This window comes from Trichosurus vulpecula, chromosome 5 (genome assembly GCF_011100635.1).
Source record: "Trichosurus vulpecula isolate mTriVul1 chromosome 5, mTriVul1.pri, whole genome shotgun sequence".
Lineage (NCBI taxonomy): Eukaryota > Metazoa > Chordata > Mammalia > Diprotodontia > Phalangeridae > Trichosurus > Trichosurus vulpecula.
The window spans coordinates 207,598,540-207,612,917 of NC_050577.1; positions in this window are offsets into that span (position 1 = coordinate 207,598,540).

The window sequence follows — 14,378 nt, forward strand, 5'->3', positions numbered from 1 at the left end:
AGGTTTGGAACCGCCGGATGTAAGAAATTCTCAAGATAAGAGGCAGAAAAATTAAAGCATATATTTAGGCTCCACAATAACCAACCCATGAACCAGCATCCCCATTTTGATATATTGATCAAAAGCTTCCGGGCCCAATAAGTCTGCCTCAAAGAGTAATCAGGAGGCCACAGAGAAGCATGATGGTGTAAAACAAAATCATGCTTCCCCCTCTATGGTGAAAAGATTACCCACTGGCCTCAAGTCCTTGTTCAGCTTCCTCCCGTAGGTCAGCTCTGCTACCGGCAGCTCCTGCTTCAGCTTCGACTGTGGCTGCAGCTGTAGCAGCCTCTGGCTCCAACAGAAGCTGTTTTTAACCATCCGGCTTCTGTGGGGGTATAAGGTATGCTGGGGAAAGCACAGGTTCTTTCCATCTGCTTAAGCAAGGTGAAGGGGTTGACCAGGAAAGCACAGGTTCTTTCCATCAGCTTAAGCAAGAGAAGCAAGGTGAAGGGGCCAACAAGCTTACTCCAATCCAACTTACAAACAGCATTCAGTTAGTTCAGGAGAAAAAGCCAAATTTTTCAAGGGCACTTGTTGACTAAGTGCTAAGGAGCCTATTTTTGGTTACCAACACACATACCCCGCTGAAAAACTCAAGGGTCAAGTTAGTTGGCTGGGAATATGGCCAGGCAGCGAAAATGCACCCAGATGCAGTCTCAGACTTTGGAATCTTTCTTTGGTGACAAAGAAGACCAAAACATACAGCCAGAAGAAGTTAACAAAGTCAAAGAGCTTACAACAAAAGCCTCAAAGAAAAACACGAACTGGTCTCAGGCCATGGAAGAGCTCAAAAAAGGATTTGGAAAAGCAAGTTAGAGAAGTAGAGGAAAAATTAGGAAGAGAAATGAGAAGGATGTGAGAAAGCCATGAAAAACAAGTCAATGACTTACTAAAGGAGACCCCCAAAAATAGTGAAAAATATACTGAAGAAAGCAACACCTTAAAAAATAGACTAACACAAATGGCAAAAGAGCTCCAAAAAGCCAATAAGGAGAAGAATGCCTTGAAAGGCAGAAATAGCCAAATGGAAAAGGAGGTCCAAAAGACCACTGAAGAAAATACTACCTTAAAAATTAGGTTGGAGCAAGTAGAAGCAAGTGACTTTATGAGAAATCAAGATATTCTAAAACAGAACCAAAGGAATGAAAAACTGGAAGACAATGTGAAAAATCCCATTGGAAAAACCACTGACCTGGAAAATAGATCCAGGAGAGATAATTTAAAAATTATTGGACTACCTGAAAGCCATGATGAAAAAAAGAGCCTAGATATTATCTTTCAAGAAATTATCAAGGAGAACTGCCCTGATATTCTAGAGCCACAGGGCAAAGTAGAAATTGAAAGAATCCATCGATTGCCTCCTCAAATAGATGCCAAAAAGAAATCTCCTAGGAATGTTGTCACCAAATTCCAGAGCTGCCAGATCAAGGAGAAAATACTGCAAGCAGCCAGAAAGAAACAATTTGAGTATTGTGGAAACATAATGAGAATAATCCAAGGTCTAGCAGCTTCTACATTAGGAGATCGAAGGGCTTGGAATACAATATTCTGGAAGTCAATGGAGCTAGGATTAAAACCAAGAATCACCTACCCAGAAAAACTGAGTATCATGCTCCAAGGCAAAATATGGATTTTCAATATAATAGAGGACTTTCAAGCTTTCTCAGTGAAAAGACCAGAGCTGAATAGAAAATTTGACTTTCAAACATAAGAATCAAAAGAAGCATGAAAAGGTAATCAAGAAAAAAGAACAAGAAAAAGAAATTGCAAGGGGCTTACTAAAGTTGAACTGTTTTGTTTACATTTACATTCCTACATGGAAAGATGATGGGTATTATTCATGAGACCTCAGTATTGGGGTACCTGAATGGAATATGCATTTACATATATATATATATGTGTGTGAGTGTGTATGTATATATGTATGCATATATATATATATATATATATATATAGAGAGAGAGAGAGAGAGAGAGAGAGAGAGAGAGAGAGAGAGAGAAAGCGGGCACAGGGTGAGTTGAAGATGAAGGGAAGATATCAAAAAGAAACAAAATCAAATTAAGGGATGAGAGAAGAATATATTGAGATAGGGAGAGATAAAATGGGGTAAATTATCTCACATAAAAGTAGCAAGAAAAAGCAGTTCTGTAGGAAGTGAAGAGAAGGCAGGTGAGGGGGAATGAGTGAATCTTGCTCTCAACAGATTTGACCTGAGGAAGGAATACCATACATACTCAATTGGGTATCTTACCCCACAGGAAAAAAGGAGGAAGAAGGTAAAAAAAGGTGGCATGATAGAAGGGAGGGCAGATGGGGGTAAAGGTAATCAAAAACAAAGACTTTCAAAAGAGGGCAGGGTCAAGGGAGAAAACTGGATAAAGGGGGATAGGTTAGGAAGGAGCAAAATATAGTGAGTCTTTCACAACATGAGTATTGTGGAAGGGTTATACATAATGATACGCATGTGGCCTATGTTGAATTGCTTGACTTCTTAAGGAGAGGGGGGTGGGAAGGGAAGAGAGGAGAGAATTTGGCACTCAAAGTTTTAAAAACAGATGTTCAAAAACAAAAAAAAAGTTTTTGCATGCAACTAGAAAATAAGATACACAGGCAATGGGGTATAGAAATCTATGTTGCCCTACAGGAAAGGAAGGGAAAAGGGGATGGGAGGGGAGTGGGGTGACAGAAGGGAGGACTGACTGGGGAACAGGGCAACCAGAATATACGCCATCTTGAAGTGGAGGGGAGGGTAGAAATTGGGAGAAAATTCATAATTCAAACTCTTGTGAAAATCAATGCTGAAAACTAAATATATTAAATAAAAAAAGAGAGAAAAAAATAAAAAATACTAAAAAAAATAAGAAAAAGAGGCGCAGTCAAAGTGGTGGTAACCCACGTCTATGGCAACCTTTATTGCTTCAGTCACTTGATTTGGAGAAGACTGCAGCATGAGAAAAATAAAAATAACTGCAGTGTATTCATGAGATTTCCCACCCTAGTCATGCCCTTTTAGCTTTAGTTCTAGAGATCAGTGAATAGGTGAAAAATTAAATCTATAGGTACATCAATAAGACTTAATGAAGGAAAATACACAGAATTAAAATCAACAAATATCTATAAAATGTCCTATGTACTGTGATAGGCACTGTGGATTCAAGTATAAAGTATAAAAGAATCCCTCCTCCCAAGGGGTTTACAAGAAATACACATAAAAATACTTACAGCACAAATATAAAGATATTTACATTTATATATAAATACATAGAAGTTTATATGTATTTGTATAATGCATACATACATATATGTATCTATACACGCATACACAAAACCAGGTAGTTTGGGAGGAAAGGCACTGGTAGTTGAGGGGAATCAGGAAAGGCTTCATGCAGAAGATGGCACTTGAGCTGAAATTTCAAGGAAGAAAGAGACCTTCTGAGGCAGAGATAAGGTCAGGGTCACATACCTCAAGGAGTTCACAGTCTAGTAAGTGAAACAACAGAAACATAGTTACAAACAATAAATAGCAGTGCAAATATTGAGGTGAATCACACACAATCTGATGCACTCATTCAGAAGAGCGGAGCAGCAAGGTGGTGCAGTGGAGTCAGGAAGACTCACCCTCTTCTCACTATCCCTGGAAAACATATTGTTTCTTCCTACCTCCACTCCTATGCTCATGGTTTTCCCACTGCCTAGAATATCCTCCTTCTCTCCTCTGTCTCTGTGATTTCTGTCCTTCCTTCCAATCCTAGTTTATAGCCCATCTCTTCCTCAAAGCTTTCCTTCAACAATCCTGAATTCTTCCGCTATCCATAGAACCAAAAGGTGATTTCCTTGCTCCTCTAATTTGTTTATGATGTGGTTTTTTATATATGTTGTGTATCCATTTCAACCTAATTGTAATATATGGTATAGGGTATTGGCCTAATTTCTACTTCACTACTATACAGTTTTCCCAGTATGTTTTGTCAAATAATGAGTCCTTCCACCAATAACAAGGTTATTTTGGTTTTATCGAACACTGTGCTAGTGTGTTTGGTTGCCTCTATACGTTGATTATCTGATCTATTCCACTGATGGACCTCTCCCTCCTTTTAAACTAATACCAAATCATTTGAATGATTACATTTTGTAATACAGTTTGAGATCTGGTATTTTAAAAGAAAAAAAAAACCTAGTTAGGGAACTCATGGAACATGTCTTATTCTCCCTTGAAGGCAAGAGCTATATTTTACAGATTTTTATATTCCCACTGGTGTTTTGCAAATAGCAAGCATTCGGGAAGAAAGACTATCCCTAAAACCTAAACCCTGACTAATTTAACGCCTCACTTTTCTCTAGGATAAAAGAAAAGCAGCAATTTGAAAGAGAGTTAGATGGTTCCTGAAAGAGAGAAGAAGGGGACAGAAAGATGGGAGAGCTCCAATGAATGACAAGCTCTGTTTCTGTTTTATCTACCATGGGAACTCCATGAGGGTAACAGAAAAAGAAATGTCTACCTTGCTAGACTCTTCAAGCTGGTATTCACATGGAATTGCTTATATCACAGGGAGAAAAGATGTTAGGATAATAACAGCAGCAACAACAATTAGCTAGGATTTATACAGCACCTACTAGGAGCCAGGCACTGTACTAAGGTCTTTACTAATATTATCTCAGCTTCCTGGTGACTCTTCCTATCCTCATTGTAAAACAGAGAGGACTTGATTTTCTAAAATCTTAGAATCCCAGGAGCTCTCTGACTTACTGTCTCATAAAATGTAGAGGCAGGCAATATGTTGAGCCACAAAGAGTGATGGATGAGGATTCTGAACACCATCTTGAATCTGCCACTAACTGTGAGTATATGATGAAGTAATTGACACAAAAAGACACAAACATGGGGCTAGGCAAGTCGTATAGTCGGGCTATAGAGTGATTTTAATGGAATTGCTGACAGCATTTTATACGGACTAATTGCTGAGTCATCCTGACTTCTCAGAAGAGTACAATGGAGCATTGGTTAATATTTTTATCTCCTTGTTCCTGGGAATGAGACGCCAGTCTCCTGCAAGCTAACCAAATTCAAACATTTCTGTTCTTTCCCATGTAGATAACCGTATTGTCACATTTCTGTTCTTTCCCATGTGGATAATCAGCTTCAAAGGCAGGTTTTCTTTGCCACATCTTCTTACCCTAAAAATGAACTTTGCCATGCATAGACCTATCCTCGAGTGATCCTGCCATGCAGAGATCTAAGAGGCTGCTTTGCAGAGGTCTAATGAGGCCTAAACAGTAACCAGGATATCGCTGGCTCCCCACGACTAATGAATTGTATGACCAGGAAAGATACTAAACCTCTCCCAACCCTGTTTCCCTCGTTTATAAAATAAAAAGGTTGTAACTAATCCTCTCCAAGGACCCTTCCAGCTATAAAGATCTTTGATTCTAAACTCTTTCCCTTATTACATGACCTTGAGATCAGCATATTCTATATACCTTGATGGTTATTAAGGAGATCACCATTCATTCATTTTGACATTTCTAAGTTTGGTCTTTTTATTTTCCGGATCTAGCTCTATGTCTTATGTGCAATTGGTTTTTAATAAATTCTTGTTTTATTTAAAAAAAAAGGAATCCTTTCCCAGTCCTCCTTCATCTTAGGGCTACAAAAGGAATTATGATTTTTTTATTATTTGATATGATATGTGTATTGAATATACTAATAGTTTAGATTTCCCAGAATTGTCTCTTCTGGTTTGTGAGTCAGAATCTTATAATGCAGCTTGAAATAATCACTCAAACCCTTGATAATGCTCTCACAGTCACTGCATTTTTGTGTCTATTTACCTTAAGTGAAGCAAATCAAAGAGTGTAGAACCTGTAACCTTCACAGAATTGTGGTCCTGTGACCCACCAAATAATGACCCCCAAGGACCTGAAACAATAGTGTTCCCACAGGACTACAGAACACCTGGACTGTGGACTCTTGTGCTTGTTATGGGACACACCTCAGGCCCTGGAAACAATTGTTTGTAATCCACCTTCCCCTCTCCCTTCCCACTTGTGACTAATGTGTATAATCTTTGCCTTCACTACAGAAAGGTGGAATTCTGATCAGCAGAGACCCTGATTTGCAAATCTGTTCCTCATAATGAAACTACTTAATTAAACAGCTCCTTGATTACTGGCCCTTTGTCTCTGGCCTGCTCTGTTTCATCAGTAGTTTTTAAGGCGTAGAAGTAGGGGAAGCCTTGAACAATCCAGTACCAGGGAGAGGGACTAGGTGCCACTGTACCTTTTTCCACATTCCCAACTCATCTGTCTGACAGGTTTAATGCCATGACTCTTGCTCCATTATGGGCTCAGCCTTTGAGCAAGCCCATATTTCATTGTGAAGAATGTTCCAGAGCTCCTTTTATTGACTGGGATCACTCTGATAAGGGCTGGGTGTTTTTTATTTTCTGGCACACAAACTGGTTTTTGTGTTTGTCTTTTAGCCAGGTTAAAGATATCATAAAGATAGGAAATGGACTCAAAGTCCTAAATGGAGTCCTTAATCAATCTGATGGGATTATGGAGCACTGGCCATTGGATGAAGGCAACTGATAGGGCAAAGGGAACTTCTAATGATGGGCTGAGAGGCTCAGCCATACTCCTTGAGACTTGGATTAAAATCTAATAAATGATCTAGTCCCATTCTAAGAGACTTGAAAAGACAATGAACTTTAGGTTAGCTCTGCCCTTGCTGCAAGGTGGTAGGGGGAGGTGGTAATTTCTCTTCCTCATCTTGATTTCTCTTCTCTACCTCTACCTTGCAGCAGCAACATACATATGGCTGTAGGAGGTATATGCCTGAGAGGGGAATTCAAGAACATTGTTTCCTGAATGCCAGCCTTCTGCATAGAGAAGTTCAAGGAGAGAGCTTGGCACCTACGGCAAGAATCCTGCTGGCTCAGGAGATGGCAGGCCACAGAGCCAATTCGCTGAGGGAGCTTCCTACTAGTCTTCTGATAAAGGTTCTAGTTCTGTAGGAAAGCACCTGGTGATGCCTTAGCCAAGGATGTCAGCTGAGCCAGAAGCTGGAGGCTGTAGAGATTATAGCCTAACTAGTGAAGAGATATCCTCTACAGAAATCAGGCTTAATGAGTCCAGCTGAGCAGCAAGCCCAGACTATCCATCTCACCCAGTGAAGGCTGGTGTGGGGATATCATAAGAGAAGGGGTCTTTCAGCATTGGACTTGTAAGTTACCCATCCATGCTTGTTCTTGAAGTGTGATCCCTTCATACTGATCTGTTGGTGGGAATTTGGGTGGATTCCGGGGAATCAATGAATGAAAAAGCATTTATGGTATGCCAAACACTGTGCTAAATGCTGGAGATACAAGCTAAAAAATAGGACAGTCCCTGTCCTCAAGGGGCTCATCTCTAATTGTGGAGACAACACATGTAACAGAGTTCAGCTGTAGGGGGACAGCAAATTTGCAGGCAAACAGGAAGGCCAAAAAGACTTCAGGACACAGTGGTAGGGCAGATGGTAATGCTTGGAGGTCCTCAGTCTCAATGAAAAGTTTACGGTTTGTGACTCCTTGCTCATCCAACTGTTGGGTACAGCTATGCCTACTTCTCACCCAGCTGCCCCAATGGGTGTGGAGAGCCTGAGGGGTGATTGAGGAGGGGCAAAGGGAAGGGAAGAGGAATGTCTTATTACAAGTCTTCTTACCATGCTGTTCTATTATGTGCCTTTTTCTTGAGCTAACTGTCATCTGATTGACTTCTGAAAGGTAAATACATCAGTGAGAGTTCATGAGCTATAGTTCTGGGAATGGGGCCTTCAATGAAGGTAAATAGCACGTAAGGATTTGCTCCACGGTATTTCACTCTTAGGACATTAGAGAAGTAATATGGTTGATAACCATCACTGGTAAGTGATATTTCCAATTTTCATGAATTTTTCTAGACAGCTTTCCTCAATTACATTAGTCTTGCTGTAATTTCTTTTGGTATTTAAGTCTTTGGTTATGTTACTTTGCATGGTGTTGGGCCAGTGGAACACACTATAGAAAAGAAGTCTCTGAGCAACAAGCATGATCAATCAGTCAATATATCCTTCTGAACTCTAAAAAACCCTTCTGCCAATTCTACCAGATGTGAATCCAGGGGTTATTTTCCCAGCAGAGAAGACATACCTTGGAAATGATGAAAAGGTCCTCTTGTTTCACACTGCCCTCCTTGATCTTTTGCTGGATACCTTCTCCTACCTCCTTTTCATTGTGATAAAAAAGGCACAGTCAAAGTGGCATAACCCATGTCTATGGCAATCTTTATTGCTTCAGTCACTTGATTTGGAGAAGACTGCAGCATGAGAAAAATAAAAATAATTCCACTGTATTCATGAGATTTCCCACCCTAGTCATGCCCTTTTAAGGTTTAGTTCCAGAGATCAGTGAATAGGTGAAAAATAAAATCTATAGGTACATCAATAAGACTTAATGAAGGAAAATACACAGAATTAAAATCAATAAATATCTATAAAATGTCCTATGTACTGTGATAGGCACTGTGGATCCAAGTATAAAGTATAAAAGAATCCCTCCTCCCAAGGGGTTTACAAGAAATACACATAAAAATACAGCACAAATATAAAGATATTTACATTTATATATAAATACATATAAGTTTATACGTATTTGTATAATGCATACATACATATGTGTATATATACACGCATACACAAAACCAGGTAGTTTGGGAGGAAAGGCACTGGTAGTTGAGGGGAATCAGGAAAGGCTTCATGCAGAAGATGGCACTTGAGCTGAAATTTCAAGGAAGAAAGAGACCTTCTGAGGCAGAGATAAGGTCAGGGTCACATACCTCAAGGAGTTCACAGTCTAGTAAGCGAAACAACAGAAACATAATTGCAAACAATAAAAAGCTGGGCAAATATTGAGGTGAATCACACACAATCTGATGCACTCGTTCAGAAGAGTGGAGCAGCAAGGGGGTGCAGTGGAGTCAGGAAGACTCACCCTCTTCTCACTAACCCTGGAAAACATATTGTTTCTTCCTACCTCCACTCCTATGGTCATGGTTTTCCCACTGCCTAGAATATCCTCCTTCTCTCCTCTGTCTCTGTGATTTCTGTCCTTCCTTCCAATCCTAGTTTATAGCCCATCTCTTCCTCAAAGCTTTCCTTCAACAATCCTGAATTCTTCCGCTATCCATAGAACCAAAAGGTGATTTCCTTGCTCCTCTAATTTGTTTATGATGTGGTTTTTTATATATGTTGTGTATCCATTTGAACCTAATTGTAATATATGGTACAGGGTATTGGCCTAATTTCTACTTCACTACTATACAGTTTTCCCAGTATGTTTTGTCAAATAATGAGTCCTTCCCCCAATAACAAGGTTATTTCGGTTTTATTGAACACTGTGCTAGTGTGTTTGGTTGCCTCTATACGTTGATTATCTGATCTATTCCACTGATGGACCTCTCCCTCCTTTTAAACTAATACCAAATCGTTTGAATGATTACATTTTGTAATACAGTTTGAGATCTGGTATTTTAAAAGAAAAAAAAAAAACCTAGTTAGGGAACTCATGGAACATGTCTTATTCTCCCTTGAAGGCAAGAGCTATAGTTTACAGATTTTTATATTCCCACTAGTGTTTTGCAAATAGCAAGCATTCGGGAAGAAAGACTATCCCTAAAACCTAAACCCTGACTAATTTAATGCCTCACTTTTCTCTAGGATAAAAGAAAAGCAGCAATATGAAATAGAGTTAGATGGTTCCTGAAAGAGAGAAGAAGGGGACAGAAAGATGGGAGAGCTCCAATGAATGACAAGCTCTGTTTCTATTTTATCTACCATGGGAACTCTATGAGGGTAACAGAAAAAGAAATGTCTACCTTGCTAGACTCTTCAAGCTGGTATTCACATGGAATTGCTTATATCACAGGGAGAAAAGATGTTAGGATAATAACAGCAGCAACAACAATTAGCTAGGATTTATACAGCACCTACTAGGAGCCAGGCACTGTACTAAGGTCTTTACTAATATTATCTCAGCTTCCTGGTGACTCTTCCTATCCTCATTGCAAAACAGAGAGGACTTGATTTTCTAAAATCTTAGAATCCCAGGAGCCCTCTGACTTACTGTCTCATAAAATGTAGAGGCAGGCAATATGTTGAGCCACAAAGAGTGATGGATGAGGATTCTGAACACCATCTTGAATCTGCCACTAACTGTGAGTATATGATGAAGTAATTGACACAAAAAGACACAAACATGGGGCTAGGCAAGTCGTATAGTCGGGCTATAGACTGATTTTAATGGAGTTACTGACAGTATTTTATACGGATTAATTGCTGAGTCATCCTGACTTCTCAGAAGTGTACAATGGAGCATTGGTTAATATTTTTATCTTCTTGTTCCTGGGAATGAGACGCCAGTCTCCCGCAGGCTAACCAAATTCAAACATTTCTGTTCTTTCCCATGTAGATAACCGTATTGTCACATTTCTGTTCTTTCCCATGTGGATAATCAGCTACAAAGGCGGGTTTTCTTTGCCACATCTTCTTACCCTAAAAATGAACTTTGCCATGCATAGACCTATCCTCGAGTGATCCTGCCATGCAGAGATCTAAGAGGCTGCTTTGCAGAGGTCTAATGAGGCCTAAACAGTAACCAGGATATCGCTGGCTCCCCACAACTAATGAACTGTATGACCAGGAAAGATACTAAACCTCTCCCAGCCCTGTTTTCCTCGTTTATAAAATAAAAAGGTTGTAACTAATCCTCTCCAAGGACCCTTCCAGCTCTAATGATCTTTGATTCTAAACTCTTTCCCTTTTTACATGACCTGGAGATCAGCACATTCTATATACCTTGATGGTTATTAAGGAGATCACCATTCATTCATTTCACCTTTCCTAAGTCAAGGGTTTCACATGGGGTCAACAGGAAAGAGAAGACTAATAAAGTGAAAAATATTAGGGGAATGAGAGATGCCAAATTATTGATCACCAGTTATTAAAATCATGACAGCTTTATTGAAAGCCCATGCTTGTTCTTATGTATATAAGAAGGGAGAAAAATGAATAGGAATAATCATCTTTACTGCTATCTCCAGCACTGCAGAGGTATCTTAGCTGCTCTGTCTTCTTCTTCATGGTACTCCTTTATCCCAAAAGGATTTGACTCCAAGTTCAAAGATTCCACTGGTTCTGTTTCTCAGGTTCTATTCAAAAGGTAAAATACCTTGCCCATTAATGACTTTTAGTGGTAGCTCCCAAAGCACCACACTACAAGCCTGTCTTTAATACAAAGATAGGCACTAACAATGGAGTATAGTTTGTAGGAGCCCCCAATGTCACTACATCTGTAAAAATGTAAACCAGGCACAACAAGTGGGGTAGGAATGAGGAGGCAAGCCCTAATAGCATGATCTCCTGTCATGACCAGCGAATGATGGAACCAATTTTTAAAAATGAAGTTCTGAAACTGATAAACCTTAGCCAAACCCTAGAGAGCTCATAAAAATATAGTGCTGAATGACTAATGCAATTAATATAAATATAAGGGAGGTAGACAAGGCAACTTCTGATCGAATGAAGAAGTTTTTCTAAACAGTCTCATAACCTGGTATAAATGTTACCCAAATAGGGTGTAAACATCCAGCTAGGTTGTGTAAGGGATAGACTTCTGGACCTCGAATCAGGAAGACCTGAGTTAAAATCTAGCTTAAGACATTTACCCCTTAACTCTGTCTTCTTCGAGGAGATAATAATAGTACCTACCTCCTAGGGTTGTTGTGAGGATAAAATGAGATATATTTAAAGGGCTTTTCAAACCTTAAAGTGCTATATAAATGCTAGGTATTATTATTTCTAATAACATTACAAGGTATTGGCCATTAGATGAAAGTGACTAGCCGAGAATCAACTACACCTCATGGTGGCCTTCAAAAGACGGGTTGGCCCCATTCTAAGTGAGTTCTAAGGAAAGAGTCAAGAAGAGAACCACCTATAGAGGAAGAAGTTAATTCTTGAGGATTTGCTTGCTCCTCCAGCAAAGTGTGCACATATGAGCTAAGGGGAAGGGCTTTCCATTTTACCTCCTCCACCATCAATAATTATCTTACAATGGAAGTACATGGCCATTTAAATCCATGTTGCTTGATAAGGGAAATTCAAGGATACTGCTTCTTGAAGTAATCCAAAGGGAAATGAGTTGTAGAGTTAAATAGAAATGAGTCAGGGAAAGGAAAACAAATAAAAAATCTGTGTCCTTGACTGGGTAACTAAAGATGCTGAGTTCAACTCTGTTGCTTTTTTGGAGGAAAGAAAATCATCCAAATACTTTTATTTCTGTCAATTCAACTGAAAAGCAGTAACATTGCTTCCTGTTTTTTTTTGTTTGTTTGTTTTGCTTCTTGGGACAAAAATTCTTTCCCTTGTTTTGGCTGAAAGCATAAAGAGCCAACATGCTCCTTAAATCACCTCTTTGGCTTTATTTATTCTGCCCAAGTTTGAATTTTCACAATTTCCTTCTCCCTCTTTCACTCCTCCACCTCCAGCATTCAAGACTGATTCACTGTAAAAAGGATCATCAAAATTATTCTTACAAAGCCAGCATCACCTCCTAATATAGAAAAGCATAGGACAAAATAGGACAGGCTTTACTTGCTGGTCGAACTCGGCCTTTACTTTCGATGCCGCAGCAGTGCCACCTAGTGGAATAAACCAAGAAGAAACTTCACTCCATAATAAACATGTTCATAACATTTCAAGGTTTACAAAACATTTTCTTCACAACAACCCTGTGAAGTATAAAGTGCTAGCATGATTAGCCCCACTTTACAGATGAAAAACCATTGGCTCAAAGAGGCAAACTGACTTGCTCCAAGTTACACAGATAGCAGAGCTATCTAGACCTAGCCCTAGAAAAATTGACAAATATCTATGGAGGCTTATTCTCTGCTCAGCTACTATACTAGGTATCATGGGGGAGGGCAATGGAAAGACAGAAATTAAGGAATTACAAAGAAGATTTAGAGTAAAGAACATCACCATAGATTTGAATGACAAAAAAAAACCTAGGCTGATTGTATGGAGTGACCAAGAAAAAGCAAAGGAAATTATCTCACAGAAAAGAGGTGAGAAAAAGCTTTTACAGTAGAAGGGAAGGTGGCTGAGTGGAGAGCGGACAACAGGAACCTTACTGTCATTGCAATTGGCTCAAAAAAGGGATAACATATACTCAGTTGCGTAGATAAATCTATTTTACTCTAAAGGGAAGTAGGAAGGTAAGGGGATGAGAGAAGGGGCAAGCAGTAGCTGATAGAAAGGAGGGTGGATTGGTGAAAGTGGAGGTCAGAAGCAAAACACTTTTGAAGGGGGACAGGTTGAAAGGAGAGATGGAAAGGATGGAGGGAAATAAACAGTAATCATAACTGTGAAAAAAATTTTACAGCAAGTTACTCTGATAAAAGCCTCTTTTCTCAAATTTATAGAGGCCAAAATCAAATTTATAATATAATTTATAATGTGCAAATGTCATATTGTTATAATATAATACAAATTTATAATGTAATTCCTCAATTGATAAATGGTCAAAAAACATGAACACACAGTTTTTAGAAGAAGAAATCAAAGCTATTTATAATGATGAAGAAAATGCTCTAAATCACTATCTTTTGGTAATTTTTTTTTATTTTAAACTTAACACAAAATAAGAAAAGAAAAAAGAAACAAACTTAAATACTAAAACTTAAATATACAATAAGAAAAGAAAAACACTGTGCAAACAGAACATGAGAGGATTCAAAATATAAAGCAATCAATTACCATTTCAAGAAAACCTATATAATAAATATTCCGCATTGTGTTCAGAGCTGACCATCTTTACTTCCTTATATGTTTTCTTTTGTTCTCTGCTGTGCATATTTTACTTTGTTCTTTACTTCTCCCTTCCTCTCTGCCCATCTCCCAAGAAGGCTACAATTAAGCAGGGATATGTACGCGCGCACACACACACACACACACACACACACACACACATATATACACATAAGCACAAATATATATGTACACTTACATATACATAGATATCTATGATCATACACATATATACACATATACATTCATATGCATCTATGTAAGACTTTACTATACTTGTCTGTGCTGTTTCTCTGAAGGTGGATAACATCTTCCTTCATAAGTCCAATTCTTTCCATATTTTTCTAAATCCACCAATTCAACATTTACTACACCATAATAATATTCCAACCTTATCTGTCTAGTTATTTTAAATAGTCTAAAACAATATTGATTAATATGGCTGACATATAAT